The 22,713-nt window shown below is 42.1% G+C and overlaps 1 protein-coding gene across 1 annotated transcript in view; it reads right to left on the bottom strand.

The window, feature by feature from the left end:
- Window positions 1–22,713, bottom strand: part of LOC124607385 — a 445,395-nt gene that overhangs the window by 350,205 nt on the left and 72,477 nt on the right. The window lies entirely within an intron of this gene.

Genomic DNA, 22,713 nt, shown 5'->3' with positions numbered 1-22,713 from the left:
TCAGCCCCACCTACATTTTGATACACTGAGATCGAGCTACGAATGCGAGATGATGCATAGGAACGGTAAATCATTTTCATAAAATTTCTTTACTTTCGAGCTTCACTCTGCAGTCCCGTTTTCAGATTGGAATGATCACTCAGCTTCAAATTATGATCACACATACAGTGCGTACACTTCTCAAGTAGTATCTGTCTATTACCGAGCGAGGTGGCGCAGTGGTTAACACACTGGACTCGCATTCGGGAGGACGACGTTTCAATCTCGCGTCGTGCCACCCTGATTTAGGTTTTCTGTGATTTCCTTAAATCGCTTCAGGCAAATGCTGGGATGGTTCCTCTAAAAGGGCACGGCCGGATTCCATCCCCATCCTTCTCAATTCCGATGAGACCGATGACTTCGCTGTTTGGTCTCTTCCCCTGAATCAACCCAACTCCTATACTGACGTCACAATAATCATAGTACAACTTTGCGACTGTGATTGTTTTATTGTAAACGTGATTACTAGAATCTTACCACAGTCCCTTTTGTCAGATGTGCCAAGGTTGAACTTTATTATTATTGCTTGTCAGATGCATTATGAGTCAGTTTATTAATAAACCGAGTAAATGTTGATTTGTGTTTCATTTAGAAATCGTTATTTTCCTAACTCATTGTTTTGTTCAGTGTCTATTCATGTAACGTAAGAGGAACAATCAGCATACCTCCAGCTTATCAAACAATCCAGGAAATTGCACAGTGTGACTGAACATACAAGTGAAGATTTTTACCAAGAGCTTTATTGAAACTCACCCCACGAACTCACAAGTGCCTAAGCCGATATGGCGACCGTCTCGAAAAATAAACTAATGCATATTTAGTAGGGAGCACCTTGTGCGCAAGTGGGAGCGACCTAGATGCTTGTAAGACAGTAAACTGGTAGCCAAGATAGCAGGATTTCTTTTTATTCCACGATTACCGGTTTCGGCGAAACTAAAGCCGCCATCATTGGAACTAGGGAGGACAGAAAACACTATAAAAGTGGGCTTGGATTACGCTTATATAGCATGTATACATATAAATTTAGTTACATATCTTAGGACACATACAGGTTACAACATCAAGGCAACCAATGGTGATATTAATATATTAACAGAATCTTCCGTCGGATCTTAGTAGAACAACATTATAATAATAAATGAAAAGCACCAGTTTGCTTTTGTTCTACAATATTATTTTTATTGCTAACCGGTTTTCGGCTTACAAGACCATCTTCAGACATATTACTGAGTATTATCACTCAGTAATATGTCTGAAGATGGCCTTGTAATCCGAAAACCGGTTAGCAATAAAAATAATATTGTAGAACAAAAGCAAACTGGCGCTTTTCATTTATTATTGTAATATTAATAGTTGCCTCTAACCCGCAGGCCTTACAAAATTGTCGTAAGTAGCACATAGGCGTCCAAGAGAGATGACATTACAAACGTTAAGTGTCTGTACCACACACAAGCGCTACTTACGACAATACATATGCTAATATAAAGGCAGATCAAATTGCCCATTAGCTGCTAGTAAACTGAAAACCAACCGAATCTAAAAAGCATATAACACGACAGCATCACCAAGAGAGAGAGAGAGAGAGAGAGAGAGAGAGAGAGAGAGAAACGTCCTGTCTCCACCATTTATTGAATCTGAACAAAATGTTCGGCATTGATAAAGTGGTAATTGCGAGGATTATCTTGATTAGATGACATACAATTGGAATAGACTAAGAACTTTGGTCTTTTTAAAGTCCACTGGCATGAAAAACTGCGTCCAGGACTGCAAGATCCCGAAAGTCTGGCAGAAGGCTAGAGTCGTTTCTATCGCTAAACCAGGCAAAGATCGCCTGTAATTCAAATCTTACTCTGTCACCTCTGCAAAGTTATAGCGAGGCTCATTTTTTAGAGGCTGATAGGAAAAGACCTCTGTCTTATACCACAGCAAGCACATCGAGTATGACTTCGAGAAACGGCTCGGCACGGTCTTTATTCATTGAACTATCTGCAGATTCTTCTAACAAAGGAGTATGACATCACCAAAGACTCCAACCTCGTGTGCAACATTAGGGACGTGCTAGAGAACTGGGAATTCTTTGTGGAATTCCAGGGAGAAGACAGAAAGTTGGTTACCGAAAGGCTGTCTACTCGCACCATTGTTATTAAACATCTATAACAATGATTAGGCATTGCCCAAAGTTTTCTCCATGGTGATGATTGTATAATCAGTGCTCAGGATGACAATTCTGAAAAGGTGGAGCAGACCTTACCTAAAGCCCTGATAGGCTTTACCATCTACTGTAATGAAAACCACATCAAGCTGAACCCTGCCGAAACTCTGACCAGGGCAGTTCAGCAGGAACAAACGAACACATAAAACCGTTCAAATTATCTAGAAATGAATTAATGTTGAACACTGTCCGACACTGAAACATCTGGGAATGACTCTGGGCCCCACAATTACATCTTTCCGTAACAGAGTGCAATAATGTAACAGGACACAGAGATGTTCCACTGAACAATTTGAGGTAGGGAACCTGCGGTCGGAGAAACCAGCTAAGGAGATATGGAAGTAAACTTGTCTACCGCTTTGCCTAGAATTACTGTTTTCCAGCTGATTTACAAATAACATGCGTACAAGTTTACACGTACTATGCTGTTTACTTACATGCAGTTACTTTACTTCCTGCAAGGAAACAAGGAGGGAGAGCCTGCAAAGAAACAAGGAGGACGAGCCTGACTACTAGGAAGGCTAGATGCAGACTTTGTTTACTTTACTTGTCCATAAGGCGGCTATGATGTATGTATTTACACTGCCCCTTGGAAAACATGCTATGAATCAACAACTCAATGCTTTTCAGAGACGTACAGCACAATATGATGAAGCAATACGGAAGCAGTTTCGCACAACTCACTGACGTTCAGCTTGTGTATGGAGAAGTACGTTGCAATGCTCTCGCTGCTGAAAGGCTGCACAGAGAACGATTTCGAAACAAGCTTCACCGGTCATGACGAGTGTCCCTTTCTGTTGATCGAGGAATGTGGGAGGCTGGTTCATTGGAAAGAAGAAAAGACGCGCCTGCCAACTTGAGGAGCACTCGCACACCCGCCTTTGAAGAGAAGGTGCTGGAACGTTTTGCAGTGGACCCCACTGAAAGTACTCGTCGTACTGCGCGTGAAATGGGCGCTGCACATACCATTGTGTCGCGAGTATTCTACTAACAACTGCCCCCGTATCACCCACAACGAGTCCATGTAGTGCTTGTGACTTACTTTGCACCAAAGGTCGCATTGGGTCTGCGGTTCCTCTAACAATGGATTAAACGTCCAGATTTCCTCCAGATCTCTCTGTTTACTGACGAGGCTTCATTTGGTCGTGATGTTATTTCGAACAGCAGGAATAGCCTTGTTAAGGATGAGGAAAATCCTCACGTTGTAGTAGAGTCCTACCATCCAGTACGTTTTGCAGTGAATATCTGAGCCGGTACTGTAGGTGACAATCTCATTGCGCCATATCTTCTACCTGGCTATCTGAATGGCCACCTGCACTTGAGGTTCGTACACAGCGTTCTACCTGAATTGTTGGAAAACGTACCCTTGGGTATTCGTGAGAGGATATAGATACAACAGGACAGTGCACCGCCTCGCTTCAGTTCTGGTCGCCTGGTCGCTGGATTCCAGGCGTGGTCCTATTCCATGGCCTGCCAGGTCACCTTATCAGAATCCCCTTGATGATTTCCTACGGTGATATATAACGTCTCATACACGAGACACCAGTGGATACGGAGATGGAATTGGTTCTGGTCAATGAATAAGAAACAAGTTGAGGTGAGTGCACGTTTAAACAATGCCACAATATATTTCTTAAACTGGCTGCTGGAAAGCTGTAAGGAGTCATGCAGAGGTACTTTCGTACATAAAGATACCATGTCAAAGCTAACGAAAAGAGACGAAGGTTGTCCTCTGAATTCCGGAAATGGTGTCACACTTGCCTGTGAGGGATCCTAATAGCGTAGTAAGATGTCTGGCCAGAAAATGGCAGAAGATGTTGTTCACTACTGGACAAAAAGGAGATCCATTCTTATGTACCTTCGGTAGGCCGTACAGTCTGGGAGGAACTGCAGCCTCTCGACGTAGGCTCTTAATGTCCATAGGAGAAATAGAACTTTTCCTGAGAAGGTCTGTTTTTCTCTGGATCTTTCCAGTCAATCCTCTCTTAGCTTATGATAAGCAGAATCATCTAGGCTCCATCTTGCTGTTGTATTCAGCTTGTGATAGGGCTGCGTCTTTCCCTTTTTCAGGAGGTAAAATGACGAGGTCTTTGTCCGCTCTCAAGTCTTCGAGAAACTACCTTTCTCCTGAGCTGGTGTTAAATTTGTTTGGTGGGGCTCGTGTTTAAATTCTGCAGGTGCCCCTCCTAATTTCTTCCGCAGCGCCAATGGGGAACTTCAAAGTTGCCTGTTCTATGCCAGTTAAGACAGCGCGGATTGGAGCTATCCGTGGTGTTGGTGCATAGTTCAAACCTTTCTCGCCACTGGAACAGCTGCGTCATCCGGGATTCTGTCCGTGAGATTAAACACGGTGGGTCGAGGTGGTGCATTCTCTTTTTGGAGCTGGGCCTCGAGACTAGTATATTTTGACATTTGGCTAACCTTAACTTGTTCTTTTGGCCAGGTGGCGCTATCTACCCATTGTTGTGGGACTTACACAATACGATCCGTCAGCAAACCCGAGAAGCGAATTCGCATAAAACAAAGTTTCTGCCAGAAACAACATGGAGAGAAACTAACAGGTACCACATGGGGAGCTCACCTACGCATCGTGAGAACTATCATGCTACCACTGTGTTACTCCAATGCTAAATATGCGTGTCTGGCGTGGTACAAGTCCAGCCAGTTGTGGGGCTTAGTGAGACCCGTTGCATTATTTCACATTGCTTATGCTGTAGTTAAATTCCACTGACGTGTTGGCATACCCCCTCCTTTAACTAGACACTAGATACCTGATAGATGCAAGAAAAGAAATGCTATGACTATGGAAGCTCAATGTTTATTCAGCCATCAGCCAGCACGTCCTTGGCTGAAATCTGGAAAGAGCCTCTTGGCGACCACTGAAGTTCTTACAGGAATACCGTAGCAAGCAAGAATCTCAAAATGGTCCTGGAAATGTCAACGTTTGTAGAAATGAACACAGAATAAATTGTCAACGGTTAGGATCGCTAGAATCATTTTTTCATACAGATGACCACTTTCGGAAGTTCTTTTGATGCCATCATCGGATCTGCAAAAGATAGGGCCGAAAATGCTAGAATAGGGAATTTTGAGTCCCTTCGTCTGCAAATCCGAAAATGGCAACAGAGAATTATCGAACCGGCCATATATATGTATATATATATATATATATAATTAGCGATATACTGACAGCTGAAAATTTATGCAATGTTCATAACAGTACAGATCTCCCTCAGGCTGACAATTTCAGAAGTGTATAACTTGGAGAAATGGCTGTTTCCTAAGGAAGAGCTCTCCCCAGACCATTCAGAGAAGTGGACAACATGGAAGGCTCTCAACAGACTACGCTCTAGTATCACAGGATGCAATACCAACACGTAGAAACGGGGCTTTCCTGTGGAGTCGGTATCTTGCTAACGTGATGCAGTACAGACTAACACCCACCCGCTACTGTGTTCTTCATCTCTAACCACATTCACCATGAGAGACCTGAGGAGAGCGGCACCAAATGCTCTCGATGTAGCCAATTAATGGTCAACCAGTGTCTGACGTCAACAATCGATTTCTTTTTGTTCATTATACTTCTGACACAATGATAAATAAATATACACAAACGACAAACATAGATACCAGACATTTCCACAGGATTTCTGAATTAGGGGTGGAGGAAGGGAGAAGGTAGGAAATCAGGGATCATTGCATGCCATCATCGGTGACACGTTGTTGGATGGGAAATCTGGCAACAATGCAGAATGTCCCATAACCGACTGTGCCACAACGTGTAATGTAGTATGTTTACTACTGGACAGACAGTGTTAATAGTAACCATAGTTTTTCTTTCTTTTTGGATGATGCCGTTAACTACAAGAAAATAATGTCTGAATAAATTTACACATATACTTAGTTTGGTTGTGAAACACTTTGAAAGGGTGCATAGGTAGCCAACATCTAACTTTAAATGTATCGAAATATAAAATTTGGTTGCTTCTCAAAACAGAAAACAAAGAGTCGTAGGACGATAATATCAGTGAGTTATCATTACGAGAACATTAGTGTAACAGTTTTCAGGTATATGCATTTTAACTATCTGAAAAACTTAGTCATAGATGAACATGTGACAGTCCAGATCATTAGTAAGTTGTTAGGTTAATGCAGTGCACTCAGATTTGGTAATCTATCCTAGTATAAGGCCCCAGTGTATGGGACCCATGCCGAATAGGACCAAAACAGGATTTTGAACACATACAAAGCAGGGCAACACGAGCTAGATTTGAGGCTGAATACACTTTTCAACACATAAAGCCAAAGTTAGTAAATGTGAGGGTTTGGCTACCAATGATATTTCATCAGATTTTAAGGAGATAATAAGAGGAGTAAACGACTAACTTATGTGAGAGTGGTGGCTCAGGGATAGAAACAGTAACTGAGCTACAATACGCACATGAAAAGTGAACTAAAGTACCGATGTATCCAGCATGTGTAAATGCTGTGACTAATCTCATACGTAGGGAAGAGATTCTTGAGAAGATGAACCAGTTTTTCCATCTGTGAAGAAGAACGGATATAAAAGTAAGATGCAAGACAGATGATGTGACAAGGCTTTGGCCAGGCCAAAAGATTTCTAAAAAAGGAATCGGTGCTACGCAGAATATGATTTATGAAAAACGTCACCTGTTTTAGGAGTAAGCTACAGCTCTGTGTGGTTGGGAGTCGTGGGCGATGGAAAAGGCAGAAATGAAACGATTAAAAGCATTTCAATTGTAATGTTACAGGAAGCTGATTATTCCCATGGTCTCCTTGGCCGAATGCCAACTGAAACGTCCCCTTTGAACAATTATTCATGACTGTCCTAAAACTGGCACACAATATTATTAGCGCAACGCAATCTGACTTTCAATAATCCCCACAAAAGAATGGCCCTGACTAACATTAACCTATACCTGTCACAAATCACTTACCTCACAAAAATCTTCGTTACTCGAACTACTGCAATACAGCGAGCGCCACTACTGCCAGCTAAATAAAAGATTCAAACTACGGAAGGCACTAACTACTGATAGGCATAGTTAGCAAATGAAAGATTTTAATAGCAAACAAACAATGTATTTACCTTAATAGTGTTGAAAAATCATAATATATATAGCAGTTCATGACATCCAGTCTTACAAATTTCAAAACTCCGCCATTTCTCTCCCCACATCCACCACTGCTGGCGGCTCACCTCCAACTACGCAACGCTACGCGCTGTTAACATCCAGCTGTCCAACACTACAATGGCAGACAACAATGCAAATTAGCCACAGACTGCACACAGCACAGCCAGTGATTTTCATACAGAGCGCTACGTGGCGTTACCAATACAAAAACCTAAACAGCCTACTTACATAGCCCCTATGCTCCCCACAAAAAAATTTTACAAATTGTTTTGGGCAGTGGCCAATACAGATTTGATAAAATTTTTCATAATTACAATAACAAAGAAATCAAATGCACACACTTATTGATACAATGTTGGTCATAAGCTAAAATTTTCTCACAGTCCATAAAGACAGTCCTGATCATTCATCACAGTAAGATTGCAGTGGTTTTTTTTTCTCAAAGTCTGAGCAGTAAAAGAAAATGAAAACGGAAGTAGTGGATTTCCATGCTGTCTTGAAGAAGTAGTGTTGTTCTTCCAACGGAAAGACAGTGCTGACTCTTGACATGCAGACAGGTAATGGGCCACAACCGAGCAAACCCACAGCAGAGTCATTCGAAGTTTTGAAGAATACTGGTAGGTAGGTCATCAAAGAGCAGACCCACTGTAGTCCTGGCAGAGAGTATGGTATTGGTGAGTAATCAAAGGTGCAGACCCAGTGCAGTCCTTGTAGAAATAATGGTATTGGTGAGCCATCAAAGATGCAGACCCACTGTAGTCCTTGTAGAAATAATGGTATTGGCGAGCCATCAAAGATTCAGACCCACTGTAGTCCTTGTAGAGATGGCCAGCAGCGATCTGGTGCGACTGTGCAGGTGCACAATCACCATCTAAGAGTCTTTCAGAGGATATAGCAAGTCCATAAACCACCACTTGTGCACTCACAAAATTTTTGGAATTATCCTTAGAACCAGCAATGCTGTTAACCAGTACCTTGCTGAATTATCAATACACGTGCAACTACTAACAGTCCCTACTTCTCACATAGTGTCCATATACTATGACCAACAGAAACGTGTGCACTGAAATGAATGCTTACATGTTACTTAATTTGCTGAACTGGTGTCCATTACAATTTTATAACATACGAATACAATTACAAAGATACAGAAAACATCATTAAAAACATAATAATACAGATACCATTTTTGGTAATACGGGCTTTACAAAAGAATCGAAATAACATATACATCAGTGTTACAGGAATTATGACATACATAAATACATAAAAGATTAGAATAACTTTTGAAACATCAACTTTACACATGAGCATTAAAACAAAACAGAATAAATAATGTCTAAACATCTTTACGAAGAAAATAACATAGTATTTGAATAATTCTACAACATAAATCTTATTAGCTAAACACATAGACAGGAAAAACACAAATATACAAGAGTACACAAACACATAGCGGAATAATACAAAAGGAAAAACAGGGTTCGTGTTCAGTGTGACATTTGGTACTGCAGTCTAACCCAAAACTTCGTTCTGTAGATCTTTCCCCTTATTTCGACATTTGTTTCCACCAAAAAAAATCCTATCCAAGCATGCTTTCTGTATTCTGTTCACATCCTCTTTCAAAATTCTTTTTTGGCCAAACCATTTTCTTATAGCTTCTCAATGCATTTCTTCCAATTCATCACAACACGTTCTCACATATAGCCTACCCGATCTTAAGCTAACTTAAATCTACTGAGCTCAGATGCTAAACTAAGGGACGAGGCAATGCAGCAGCACAAAACAGTTAACACAAACAGCAATGACCAAAAAAATTCAATTTGGCAAAGCAAGCAGCACTAAAATAAATTAGCAGAGCAATTGCAATATTACAATTAATATAAGGCAATGTGCAGCAAACAGTAAAAATAAATCAGTAGTAAAACTGGCTTAACAGAGTAATACAAAGTCAAATTCAGTAACACTATGCCTGGCAAACAGCAGCAGCAAATGAAATAACTTGTACCTAAACATGACAAAGCTCAAGCAGAAAAAATATTACACTAAAAATGGCCATGTCTAATACCTATGTCACATCTTAACACTAGAGTGATGCATCACAAAAACTTACTCTGCAAGCAAGTTACCAAGTCATTAAAAAAATTATTTATTCAATTCCTGTGAAGGGAAATGTCTATTTGTGCTCTCTTTTCTAAGAAAGTATATCATAAACCTATTCCTTACTGGGTCTGTAGACAGAAAATACTGATATTAGTACATCTATTAAATTTTATAATAACCAATGCTGCAGTGCAGCTAGAAACTAGATATTAAAGAAAATTAGCAAATATGTACAAAGGAAGGCATGAAACATCATTCATTAGCCATATGGCATTTCATACGGTAGTAGAAAAAATCTCTCAACTAGAAAGACCGTAGTCATAATCAGGTGTATGGACATAAAAATATTTCTCGTCATTTCATTAGGCATTTCAGTAAATACCACAAATTAAGATCTCCACAGTGTTATCATATGTTTTCAAGTTTGGGCGTGTCGTAATTGCAATGCTTTCTACAAAGAAATGTCAATAGCGAGGATAATGGCCTCTTTTTTTTCTCCACCTGAAAGGCACGCACTAATAGCTTCTTTCCAGGCGACTGTCGCGCACCTGGGTGCTTACAGTGACCTACCGAAATATTTATGACATCAGTTTCCGCTACAGTGACAGTTGGATGCAAATAAAATTTCACAGGTAGAAATATTTGCGTTACAAATCTGTAGAAACAAAATCTTGTGAATATAACAGTGTCCAAAACATTTTCGTCGGCATTGTGGTACATTCACGCATTTACACACATTTCATAACTCTTAAAGTGCGTCTCTCGGTTTCCAACATCTTTTTTCACAAACCAGAGTCCCTAACCACTACTCATTAATCCTTGCTTTATTGCACATATACATACTCGTAGACAGTTCTTCAATATTTCATCAAAATAAACACGTAGCATAATCAAATTCCTCATATAGCATCAGCTTATTGATCATAAACATACCTCAACAGCATAATACACATCGTCGTCGAAAACGTCGCAGCTTTCTGCAATAATGTCAAAACCTAAAAAAAAATTCTCTGCTCATTTCAATAGCGCCATCTACCTCAAACGTACTTTAAAATCATGCTCCCTTACCAAATAAATCATTCAAAGCTCTCATAGTATCACCATGGTTCCGAAAAATATGAAGGGTTCACACAGTTCAGACAAAATACAATTTCATAAGTGTGAAGTTATCCAGCTGTGTAATTGCATAAACATCTGTTACTGATGTAGTAAAAAAAATGTTTGTTTCTCTGTTAAATAATCAGATAGCTGTGTAATTCTGTGTTAGAGAAATATGGCACCGATGTGTAAAGTTGTATAAGCAAATACCATATTAGCTAGGGCTCCTTGTGTTTGCCAGACACATGGTACACAAAGTAGGCGTGTACCCCCCTGAGGATTAATGTAATTATACCCTCAGGTGTTACAGATTACAGCAATGGAATGAAATGTATCACGGAAAACCTTTGTATCATTGTACTTCAAATATCTTTAAAAATAAATAATTTAAGTACAAAATTAATCACTCAAATACGTGTCCTGTAGCGCTAAATGTGCGTCTTGCTGTAAGATAATCTCTGTGGAAGTGTCGTTGTTATTGTCCTCCGAAAGCTAAGTTCTGCAGAAGCCAATGTACTTACCTCATGATAAACAAAAGTGAAATGCTTTGCGTATAATATCCTAGTTATTACGCTTATTGCCGTGATGAAGAAAGTACTGTGCTGTAACGTATTGTTGTGCTACGGAAAAGGCAGTCTCATTGTAGCTATACCACAAAAGTTACTACTAAAACATGTTTTACTTTCCAGAATAATACAGAAAAACTGTTCAGATATAAAACAGAAACACTGCAAAAGCAACATTGTAAATTGTCACTCATTGGTAGCATCGTGATAAAATCGTGTAGCTGTCATATAAACTAACCACTGTGTCATCTGGTATCTCACTGAAAGTACTTTAAATCCAGAATGTATTTCCAAGTAAACCAAAATGTTGCATTAAAATCTCGTTAGCAGTACCAGTATATGTTCTAAGTATGTAAGCCTTATAGTCGTTATGTAATCGTGCAACTAACAAGCAAGAATGTACACACACAATAACACTGTGACGTCTGTTCACTATAACAATGCATTCGTAATTTCTGTTTAAATAAGTTCTCTTGGTTCTTGATTGGATATTTAACTTCAAACATTGTTGGAAGGTAACAGTTTCTAAGTCTGACAATCCATACTAGAAATGTGAAGTGAAAAGTTTTATGGCAAAGACAAAGTTAAAAAGCAGATTATCTTTCAATAAACGGCTTTACATGTGAAATGTGGTGTAAACCTTTACTCTTCCTAGTATGCAGAGTTTCAACTTCAACGCAATTATCATGTGGTATACGTCGGATTCTGTAAGGTCCATTGTAAACTAGAAAGAATTTGTGACTCAAGTGTTTCTTCTTATGTGACAATGAATGAGCTTTAATGAGAACTTTCTGACCAAAATATAATTTCTTTGCATCTGCTTTACCGTGTAGTTTTCTCCTTTTGTCTGCTGCAGATTTTATATTTTTAAGAGCCAAATCAATTATGTCTTAGTGTCGAAGTTTACGTGTGTTCGGGAAAGGTACAAGCTCTCTGATTCTGTTCGGTGGTTCTTCATTCTTCAGTACAAGAGTAGCTGGTAAAGCTGTGGAATCATGAGGCATTTCATTCAGCACATTTTGAAATATTTTCTGTCTACAGACCCAGTAAAGAATACGTTTATGATGTACTTTCTTAGAAAAAAGAGCACAAATAATCATTTCCCTTCACAGGATTTGCATACATAATTTTCTTTTCAACTACTTGGTAATTTATTTCATAGATTAAGTTTTTGTGGTGCACCACAAAATGTGGGTTTGCTCTGTTGTGGCCCATTACCTGTCTGCATCTCATTAAACATAGATATTAAGATGTGAACAGACATTTCCCTTTCTGCATTGTTGTCTTTACTGTAATATTTTTCTGCTTGAGCTTTGTCATGTTTAGATATAAGTTATTGCATTTACTGCTGCTGTTTGCCAGGCATAGTGCTAATAAATTTCACTTTGTATTTCTCTGTTAAGCCAGTTTTATTACTGATTTATTTTTATTGTTTGCTGCACATTGCCTTATATTAATTGTAATATTGCAATTGCTCTGCTAATTTATTTTAGTGCTGCTTGCTTTGCCAATTTGAATTTTTTTGGTCATTGCTGTTTGTGTTAATTGTTTTGTGCTGCTGCATTGCCTCGTCCCTTAGTTTAGCATCTGAGCTCAGTAGATTTAAGTTAGCTTAAGATGGGGTAGGCAATATAAGAGAACAAGTTGTGATGAATAGGAAGAAATGCATTGAGAAGCTATAAGAAAATGGTTTGGCTAAAAAGGTATTTTGAAAGAGGATATGAACCAAAAAAGTAGGGTTTAGGGACAATAGGTTTAGGTAGGATTTTCTTGGAAATAAATGATGAGGTAAGATAATGGAAAATAAATAATGAGGTAATAAGTGTGTGAACATATAAATACAGAAAGCATGCTTGGATAGAATTTTTTTGGTGGAAACAAATGTTGAAATAAGAGGAAAGATATAGGGAATGAAGTTTTGGGGTGGACTGCAGTACCAAATGTCACACTGAAAACAAACCCTGTCCTGTATTTTTGTGTTATTACACTATGTGAATTTGTATTTTTCCTGTCTTAATGTGTTTAGCTAATAAGAGTTATGTCGTAGAATTTTTCTGATAATATGTTATTTTCTTTGTAAAGATGTTTAGACATTATGTATTCTGTTCTGTTTTAATGCTCATGTGTGAAGTTGATGTTTCGAAAGTTATTCTGATCTTTTATGTATGTACTCATGTCATAATTCCTGTAACACTGATGTGTATGTTATTTCGATTCTTTTGTAAAGCTTGTACTACAAAAGTTATCTGTATTGTTATGTTCTTTAATGATGTATTTTGTACCTTTGTAATTGTATTCTTATGTCATAAAATTGTAATTGACACCAGTTCATCATATTATTAACTTGTAAGTTCCATTTCACTGCACACGTTTCTGTTGGTCATAGTATATGGACAATATGTGAGAAGTAGGGACTGTTAGTGTTAGCATCTGTGTTAATAATCCAGCAAGGGGCTGGTTAACAGCATTGCTGGTTTTAAGGACAGTTCCAAAAACTTTGTGAGTGCACAAGTGGTGGTTTGTGGACTTGCTGTATTCTCCGCAAGACTCTTCGATGGTGACTGTGCACCTGCACAGTCGCAACAGATGACTGCTGGCCGTCTCTACATGGACTACAGTGGGTCTGTATCTTTGATGACCCACCAATACCATTATTTCTACAAGGACTGCACTGGGTCTGCACCTCTGGTGGCCCACCAATACCATAATCTCTACCAGGACTACAGTGGGTCTGCTGTGTGATGACCTACTTACCAGTATTCTTCAAAACTTCGGATGACTCTGCTGTGGGTTTGCTCTGTTGTGGCCCATTACCCGTCTGCATGTGAAGAGTCAGCACTGTCTTTCTGTTGGAAGGACAACACTACTTCTTCAAGACAGCATGGAAATCCACTACTTCCGTTTGCATTTTCTTTTACTGCTCAGACTTTGAGAAAAAAAAACCACTACAATTTGACAGTGATGAATGATCAGGACTGTCTTTATGGACTGTGAGAAAATTTTAGCTTTTGACCAACATTGTATCAATAAGTGTGTGCATTTGATTTCTTTGTTATTGTAATTATGAAAAATTTTATCAAATCTGTATTGGCCACTGCCTAAATCAATTTGTAAAATTTTTTGTGGGGAGTATGGGGGCTATTTAAGTAGGCCGTTAAAGTTTTTCTATTGGTAACGCCACGTAGCGCTCAGTATGAAAATCACTGGCTGTGCTGTGTGCAGTCTGTGGCTAATTTGCATTGTTGTCTGCCACTGTAGTGTTGGACAGCTGGATGTTAACAGCGCGTAGCGTTGCGTAGTTGGAGGTGAGCCGCCAGCAGTGGTGGATGTGGGGAGAGAAATGGCGGAGTTTTGAAATTTGTAAGACTGGATGTCATGAACTGCTATATATATTATGATTTTTCAACACTATTAAGGTAAATACATTGTTTGTGTTCTATTAAAATCTTTTATTTGCTAACTACGTCTATCAGTAGTTAGTGCTTTACGTAGTTTGAATCTTTTATTTAGCTGGCAGTAGTGGCGCTCGCTGTATTGCAGTAGTTCGAGTAACGAAGATTTTTGTGAGGTAAGTGATTTGTGAAAGGTATAGGTTAATGTTAGACAGGGCCATTCTTTAGTAGGGATTATTGAAAGTCAGATTGCGTTGCGCTAATAATATTGTGTGTCAGTTTAAGGACAGTCATGAATAATTGTTCAAAGGGGACGTTTCATAAAACTGATATTCCGGTAGTTACTGCTCTGTGCCATACGATTGTTTTACAATGTCGCATTTAAACAATTTAATTTCTGTATTTTAAATGTAGGAAAATGTAAGTCCTACAGATGAAGAATGATGCGTGTACATGATGTTTATTTGGGGCTGTATGATAATATTAGAAATTTATAGGTATATATAGCACCAGTAATTGTCCAAAGGATGATCACGTGCCTTTAATCCCCATATTTCCAGGTTTGATCATGGAAGTGAGAGACATAGGACCATATTACCGACAGATCCAACGGATAGCTGGCCGTAGAGAAACTGATGCTAGAAGAGATGAATTTATCAGTGCGTTAGAAGAGTGGGCACGAGTGCTTCCAGATGAACTACAACACGAGTAGATAGATTGTCTATGACGAACAGATGGGTGACAAGTAAAGTCCTGGCAGAGGAAAGAAAACAGAATGGCAATACAAACCACCGAGAACAGATTTTTAGGACCATATCTGAGATATCGAGCTGCTACCGCTAACACAACATCGCTACCTTGGTGGCATAGAGACAGAGTCAACTACGATACTGAGTGGCACTCTTTGGTGTTCCGCGATGATTTTCGCTCCTGTTTGTGGCGATCAGATCGACGCCCAGATGTCCGTCGACGATTAGTTGAAGGATCACAGGAAATCGCCATTTTCGAGACGCATACTGGAATTATGGTGTGTGGATATTGGATGCGATAACTGATTGGTAACTGTACAAGGGAACTTTGACTCTCGTCAGTTTGTGGCAAGAAAGGTAATACCTCTTATCATATCCTTCTATCAATTATTTACGAGAGAATTTGAGCAGCATTCTTACATTGTTTGCGCATATGATTTTATTTACTGTATTGTAAAATCATAAGATGATCAACACCAATTGCAAAATGATTCAGAGAAGATATGTGTATAGCCAAAAGTTGAAAAGTGTGAAGACACCCACATGAGTACTAAAAGGAAACCACTAAATCTCGGTTCCACAATAAATCACATTAATATAAAGCCTGTGAATTCAGCAAAATACTTAGCGATTACAGTTACTTATAACTTAAATTGGAACGCTCAAACAGATAGTAGTGTGGGGAAAGCGAAGGAAAGACTGCGATTTATTAGCAGAAGAGTCAGAAAGTGCAACAAGCCTGTAAAGAGACTGCCTACTCTATGCTTGTCCCTCCCGTTCTAGAGTACTGCTGTGCGTTGCAGGTTGCTTACCAGAGAGGACAGATGGAGCACATCGGAAAAGTGCGAAGAAGCGGTGCTCGTTCGTAGCATCGCGAAATACGGGAGGGAGTGTCAAGGGTGTGATAAGCGAGTTAGTGTGTTAAACATTAAAACAAAGGCGTCTCTCGCTTTTCGCGAGATTTTTGATCACCAATTTTCTCCTCCGAATGCGGAAATATGATGTTGACGCCCACTTACGTATCGTCGTAATAAAATAAGTTTTAAGAGTTGTTCGAGAGTGGAACGGTAGAGAAATATTGTGAAACTGATTCGATGATCCCCCTGCCAGGGAGTTAAGTGTGAATAACAAAGTAGTCACTTTGATGTAATTGTAGATACCAGAAGGGCCAGCTGTTGTTGCTTCCCTCCAGCAGAGGCCCTAGCGGGATTTCTTGGAATTTGGCACGGTTTCCGACGGCGCGGAGCACACTGCGGCAGCCGCTGTGTCGGAAACACGGAGGCAACGCAAAGACATTCCCTCGTTTATTTATGCATCTGAGTCGGTGCAGACGACAGGAAAATTAGCAAACGCACATCGAGAGCCGAAACTTGTTGGACGTGGCGCAGGCGCACGCTCGCCGCCTCGCTTGCTTCAGATAGAAGAGTTCTTATCGTTTCGTTGTACACTCTGCAGGCTATGCAAATTTCATTCCATTTCCGTGCCCATGTCTTCCACAAATTGCACTCGCTTGTGCCTGCAGATACAATCTATTTCTTTTAGATCCTTTGCCGGCCGAAGTGGCCGTGCGGTTAAAGGCGCTGCAGTCTGGAACCGCAAGACCGCTACGGTCGCAGGTTCGAATCCTGCCTCGGGCATGGATGTTTGTGATGTCCTTAGGTTAGTTAGGTTTAACTAGTTCTAAGTTCTAGGGGACTAATGACCTCCGCAGTTGAGTCCCATAGTGTTCAGAGCCATTTGAACCATTTTTTAGATCCTTTGCTCGAAATTGTAGGCAGTCACATAACAAAAACTCCTGCAGTAATATTACAACTAGTACTCAGAACACCGATCCGCTCCACACTCTCGTAAAACAGAAATCTAGTTTATCTCACCTTATGTCTAGTAGGTAGAGGTTGAAGTGAAGGAAGTAAAAATCTAGCAATCACGCGACGAAGGGAAAGGGGAGAGGACAGGAAAGGGGAGAGGGCAGGAAGTTTGTGAATATTTGATATTCCGCCTCGCTATAAGTGTTGTCTCGCTTTGTCAGCACTCAATATGTGCTTGCTCTTGCACTGCAGGCACACTCAGTTTCTTCTATTTGAAATCTGCTTATCGATTATTAATAGCTACTTAGAGGCACCATGAACTTAACGTATTAGACCCATGTTATTTACAACTATTGTAGATGAGCCGTGTGCTGCTCATGCCCGTGCCGTTATTGTTTGACATCTCGTCTTGGCGGTACTGATATCTCGTTTCTTATTCGATTTACTGGCGTCACTAAGTTGCTGGATTGCCTGCCCATGAGTGGCAGTAGCAGCGCTTATCGATAAGAGCACTGGAGCGACCGCTAGTATTTCTGGGTCGTCGTGTGTTGTGAGTTCAGTCGGGACAGGGCAGCAGTGAGGTCGGGATAGCCATGACTCGCCCGACTGTTGCCGTCACACATCACTTGAGTGGGGACGATACTGGTTGGTTGTTCGGTCGGTCGTCTCATTGGACGGCACATATTTGGTCGCCGACCACTTCTGGGTTCTCCGTGTGTGTCGACTTGTGATTCGTCCTTTTTGTTCCTATCATTGGTTTTAGTACTGTTCAAGTTGTTTGTGGAAGTGTTTTCGTGCAACCATGTGTAGCTTGTGTGGATTTTGACCGAGCAGCTATTTTACTGGTGTGTGCGTGGTGCATAAGTCGGTCGGTTGGGGCAGAGCAGCGAGGAATTCTCCATGGTGCGCGGTCAGGCCGGGACCACTGGCGGCGTGCATGTGCTGTCAGATTGTGAGGCGCTATCTGCGAAAGCTACAAAGTTCGTTGCCCACCGAACCTGGACTCTGATGTTGAATGATCAGCTAACCTGTTTGAAACCTCAACTCCTGTGACATCTATTAGTTCATTGCCGGTTGTTGCTTCCTTGGCCGTTCCAGCTACCAGCAACGTATGGTGTGTTGCAGTCGGCGAAATTTTGCAGCCGTTTTCCAGTATGGACTTTAACTGTTAAATTGATTGTGACTTATCAGTGAAGTGCACCAGCGGTATTTTCTGCCTTGCGGCCGTTAACGCCCCAGTTACCTGCCCTGGTCGTTAGCGTAGTTTTCCGGCAGTGTGTTTTTCCTCGCTGTGGTGATGCTGTCCTGAGGAGGAACGAGCTGGCCGAATATTTACTATACTTCGAGGCTGGGCGCAGTCTACTTCAGGGCTAGCTGGCTGCTCTTTTCCGTTAACAGAACCTGGAGGCTGCAAGTCTGCCTGAGTGAAAGTGTCGTAAGACACAGCTGTTCTCTCCCGGTTGGGTGTCTACTGATGTTATAGTAAACCAGTTGTCGTGAGTGTTCAAAAATGGCTCTGAGCACTATGGGACTCAACTTCTGAGGTCATTAGTCCCCTAGAACTTAGAACTAGTTAAACCTAACTAACCTAAGGACATCACACACATCCATGCCCGAGGCAGGATTCGAACCTGCGACCGTAGCGGTCTCGCGGTTCCAGACTGCAGCGCCTAGAACCGCACGGCCACCTCGGCCGGCCTGTCGTGAGTGTAATTCAGCCTAATCAGCATAAGCTGTATGAGTTTTTTTTTTTCGCGTGTTTGAACAGTCCTGGTCCAATATCCAACTTGTCATTCTTGATTCGTTTGCCGTTTGATGTCATCTGAGCTTCCACTCATGATTTCTGTAACGAACCCTCTCTTTATTGAACCGCCAGCTTTATCGGAATTTCTTGAAAAGTTTTGTAGCACAGCAGATATATTAATAAACTTTTTGACGCTTTGCACATTTCTCCTTGGGTGCGATTTGAAGTTTTACTGTGTATTTACCTTTTTTTTGGGGGGGGGGGGGGGGGGGAGTTTAGGGCGCAAAACATCTAAGGTCATAAGCGCCCAGTATAGACCGTAGAATGCTGTGACCGCGAGGGTAAAAATACGTTTAGAGGTCCAATACAGAAAGGAACAAAATACAAATCTAAAACGTCAAGACGTTACGAAAGATTATCTAAAACACGTCGACAAACCCCGGAGTCACCAGGTAGAAATGAAATCTCTTTTGTCATATTACTGCTTTTTAAAGAACTTAAAACGCGAGCCACAGCTCGCACGTCATCTGCTAAAATGTCCAGCAAAGCGGGTGGCAGCCCGACCCTGAGACCTAAGTGGCTAAAATAGGGGCAAAGGATCAAGAAATGACTGTCTGTTAATGGCTGGCTAAAGAAAGGACAGCTGGGTGCAGGGTCGCCACTCAACAAGTGGTGGTGAGTAAAGCGGCAGTGCCCTATTCGCAACCGAGCTAACAATACTTCTTCAGGGCGAGACAGCCGGGAGGAAGTCGACCGTACTGTTGGGAGAGGTTTGACTTCTCCGAGTTTGTACCCATGATGGGAGCACCAATGGTCATGCCAAAGTGACGTGATACACCTATAGAGAAAATTACAAATATCTCGCGAGGGAACAGAGTAAAAGGCAGGTCAGCCGAGATGGACTGCGGCCTTGGCTGCAGCATCAGTAGCGTCATTCCCAGGCACACCAACACGGCCAGGAACCCACATGAACATCACTTGGGAACAAATGGAGGCAGTCCTGGATCCGTCGGACAATGGAGTGGACTGGTTCTGATCATCCAGACTCTGAAGGGCACTGAGGGAGTCAGAGTAGATCACACGGCGAGTGAGCTGGAGTAGTGAACAGCCTGATAGAGGGCAAAAAGCTCTGTGGTAAAACTCATGCACTGATCTTGAAGCCGGTATTGAAACTTATCATTCCCGACGACAAAAGCACAGCCCAAACCGTGGGCGGACTTGGAACCATCAGTGTACAAAAATATGCTACCGGCAAGTTGTGAGCGAAGTTCCAGAAATTTGCAGCGATGGGTCAGCTCGGGAGTTTGATCCTTCTGGAACGAGCTGAGGCCAAAATGAACACAAACCTGTGCCTGAATCCAAGGTGGTGAAGCGCTCTCACCCGTTCGGAAAGTGACAGGGAGTGTGAACTGCAGCTACTGACGCAGGTGACGAAAGTGGACGCCGGGAAGCCGCAGAGAAGAAACGTACGTCTCGTATTGGCGGTCAAGAATGTCATCAAAAAAAGGGCCAAAGGTTGGGTGGTCTGGCGTGGAAGAAAGCCGACACGCATACCTACTCACTAGGATGGCGCCGGAATGACAGTGGTAGTTCACTGGCTTCGGTGTATAGACTCTCAACTGGGCTAGTACGGAAGGCACCAGTGGCGAGAAGGATCCCCAAATGGTGGACTGTATTTAGACGGCGTAAGATAGACGGCCGTGCAGAGGAATAGACAATGCATCCATAATCCAACTTAGAGTGGACAAGAGATCGATAGAGACGGAGGAGAACAGTCTGGTCAGCTCCCCAGTAGGTGGCACTCAATACATGAAGGACATTGAGATACCGGGTGTAGTGTGCAGCCAGGTAGGACACGAGAGGAGGCTAATTGATATTTCCTATCGAGCGCCCTAAGAATTTCGTTGCATCCACGAACGGGAGGTCATTTTGGCCCAGTCGTAAAGACGGTGGAAGAAACGCCATGTACCACCAGAAGTTTCTAATTTGGTATCAGAAAAGCGGAAACCATTTGTGACACTCCAAGAATAGAGACGGTCCAGACTACGTTGAAGACAGCGTTGCAGAAGACACGTCCGCTGGGAGCTGCGATAAACAGCAAAGTCGTCAACGAATAGAGAACCGGAAATGCCAGCTGGAAGGCAGTCAATAATTGGGTTGATGGCTACGGCGAAGAAGGAAGACACTCAGTACAGAGCCCTGAGGCATCCCGTTCTCCTGTGAAAAGGTGTGGGATAAGGAGGAACCCACACCTACCCTGAAAACTCAATCTATTAAAAATTCCCGGATGAAAGTGGGAAGACGACTACGAAGGCCCCATGTGTGCATAGTACATAGAATGCCTGTCAGCCAACAGGTATCATTGGCTTTCTCCAAATCAAAGAACACAGCGTATATATAACGCTTCTGCAGAAAATTATTCATGATGAACTTCGACAGGGAGACGAGATGATCAACCGCCGAGCGGCGCTTGCGGAACCCACACTGAGCATCAGTGAGAAGATGGTGTGACTCCACCCACCACACTAGTCGACCATTGATCATGCGTTCCATCACTTTACAAACGCTGCTGGTAAGATAAATTAGGCGATAGGTGGAAGGAAGAGATTTATCTTTATCAAGCTTAAGTAGGGGGACAATAGGAGCTTCCTGCCAAAGCATGAGAGTTACACCGTCAGTCCAAATACGGTTGTAGGTATCGAGGAGAAAGCATTTTCCTGCAGGAGGAAGATTCTGCAGCATGTAGACGTGGGTTGTATCGGGCCAAGGAGCAGAAGACCTGGATGAGGAGAGAGCACGCTCGAGCTCCCTCATAGTAAAAGGAATATTGCAGCATTCTCGACTGAAAGAGAGAAAAGAGATTGCATGAGCTTCCTCCACCTTTTTCCGAGGAAGGAAGGCAGGATATTACTGGGTGGAGCATGAAACCTCTGCAAAGTACCGGCCCAAAGCGTTGGAAATATTTGCAGAGTGGACTATCACGTTTCCCGCCACAGTCATGCCAGGGAGTGGAGAGTGAGCGGTAGTTCTGGAAAGCCGACGCAGGCTTCCCCAAACGAGAGAGGACGGAGTAAAACTGTAGAACGAGCTGGTGAAGAAAATCCAGCAAGCTTTCTTGCTCTCCCTGATAGTTCGCCGTCTCTGCGCACGTAGTTGCTTGTAGCAGATGCAGTTCATTAACGTAGGATGACGGTGAAAGACACGAAGCGCATGTCGTCGGGCACGAATCTCATTGCCGCACTCCACAGTCCACCAAGGGACCGGGACCAGACGGGGAGAAGTAGTAGTACGGCGGATAGAGGATTCGGAACCCGAGAGAATAACGTCCACGAGGTGCTCGACCTGACCACGTTCACGGTCGTTCGTCAAAACTGCCAAGGAGGAACAGAGTCTTCAAGCAGTAAGAGAGAATTTCCAATGAGCGGGCTGCTGTGGGGGCTATGACTGTACAAGCGAGTCACACGCGGGAAGTGGTCACTCTAGAAAGTATCGGAAAGAGCACACCACTCGAGACGTCGAGCGAGCTGGGCGGAGCAGATCGAGAGGTCTAAGTGGGAATAAGTGTGCGTGGAATCAGAGAGAAACGTGGCACACAAGATTAAGATGATTAAGTAGATCCACCAAAAGAGAACCTCTCGGGCAGGCGACAGACGAGCCCCAAAGAGGATGATGGGCACTGATGTCACCAAGGAGCAGAAAGGGTGGAGGAAGCTGAGTAACAAGCTGCATCAGATCTGCCCTAGTGACAGCAGAAGACGAAGTCATATGAATGGTGCAGAGGGAAAAGGTAAATTCGTGAAGGGAAACACGAGCAGCTACTGCTTGCAGGTGGGTGTGCAAGGGGAT

The sequence above is a fragment of the Schistocerca americana genome, chromosome 3, assembly GCF_021461395.2.
Source record: "Schistocerca americana isolate TAMUIC-IGC-003095 chromosome 3, iqSchAmer2.1, whole genome shotgun sequence".
NCBI classification, from domain to species: Eukaryota; Metazoa; Arthropoda; class Insecta; order Orthoptera; family Acrididae; genus Schistocerca; species Schistocerca americana.
This window is presented reverse-complemented; position numbering and strand designations above follow the sequence as displayed.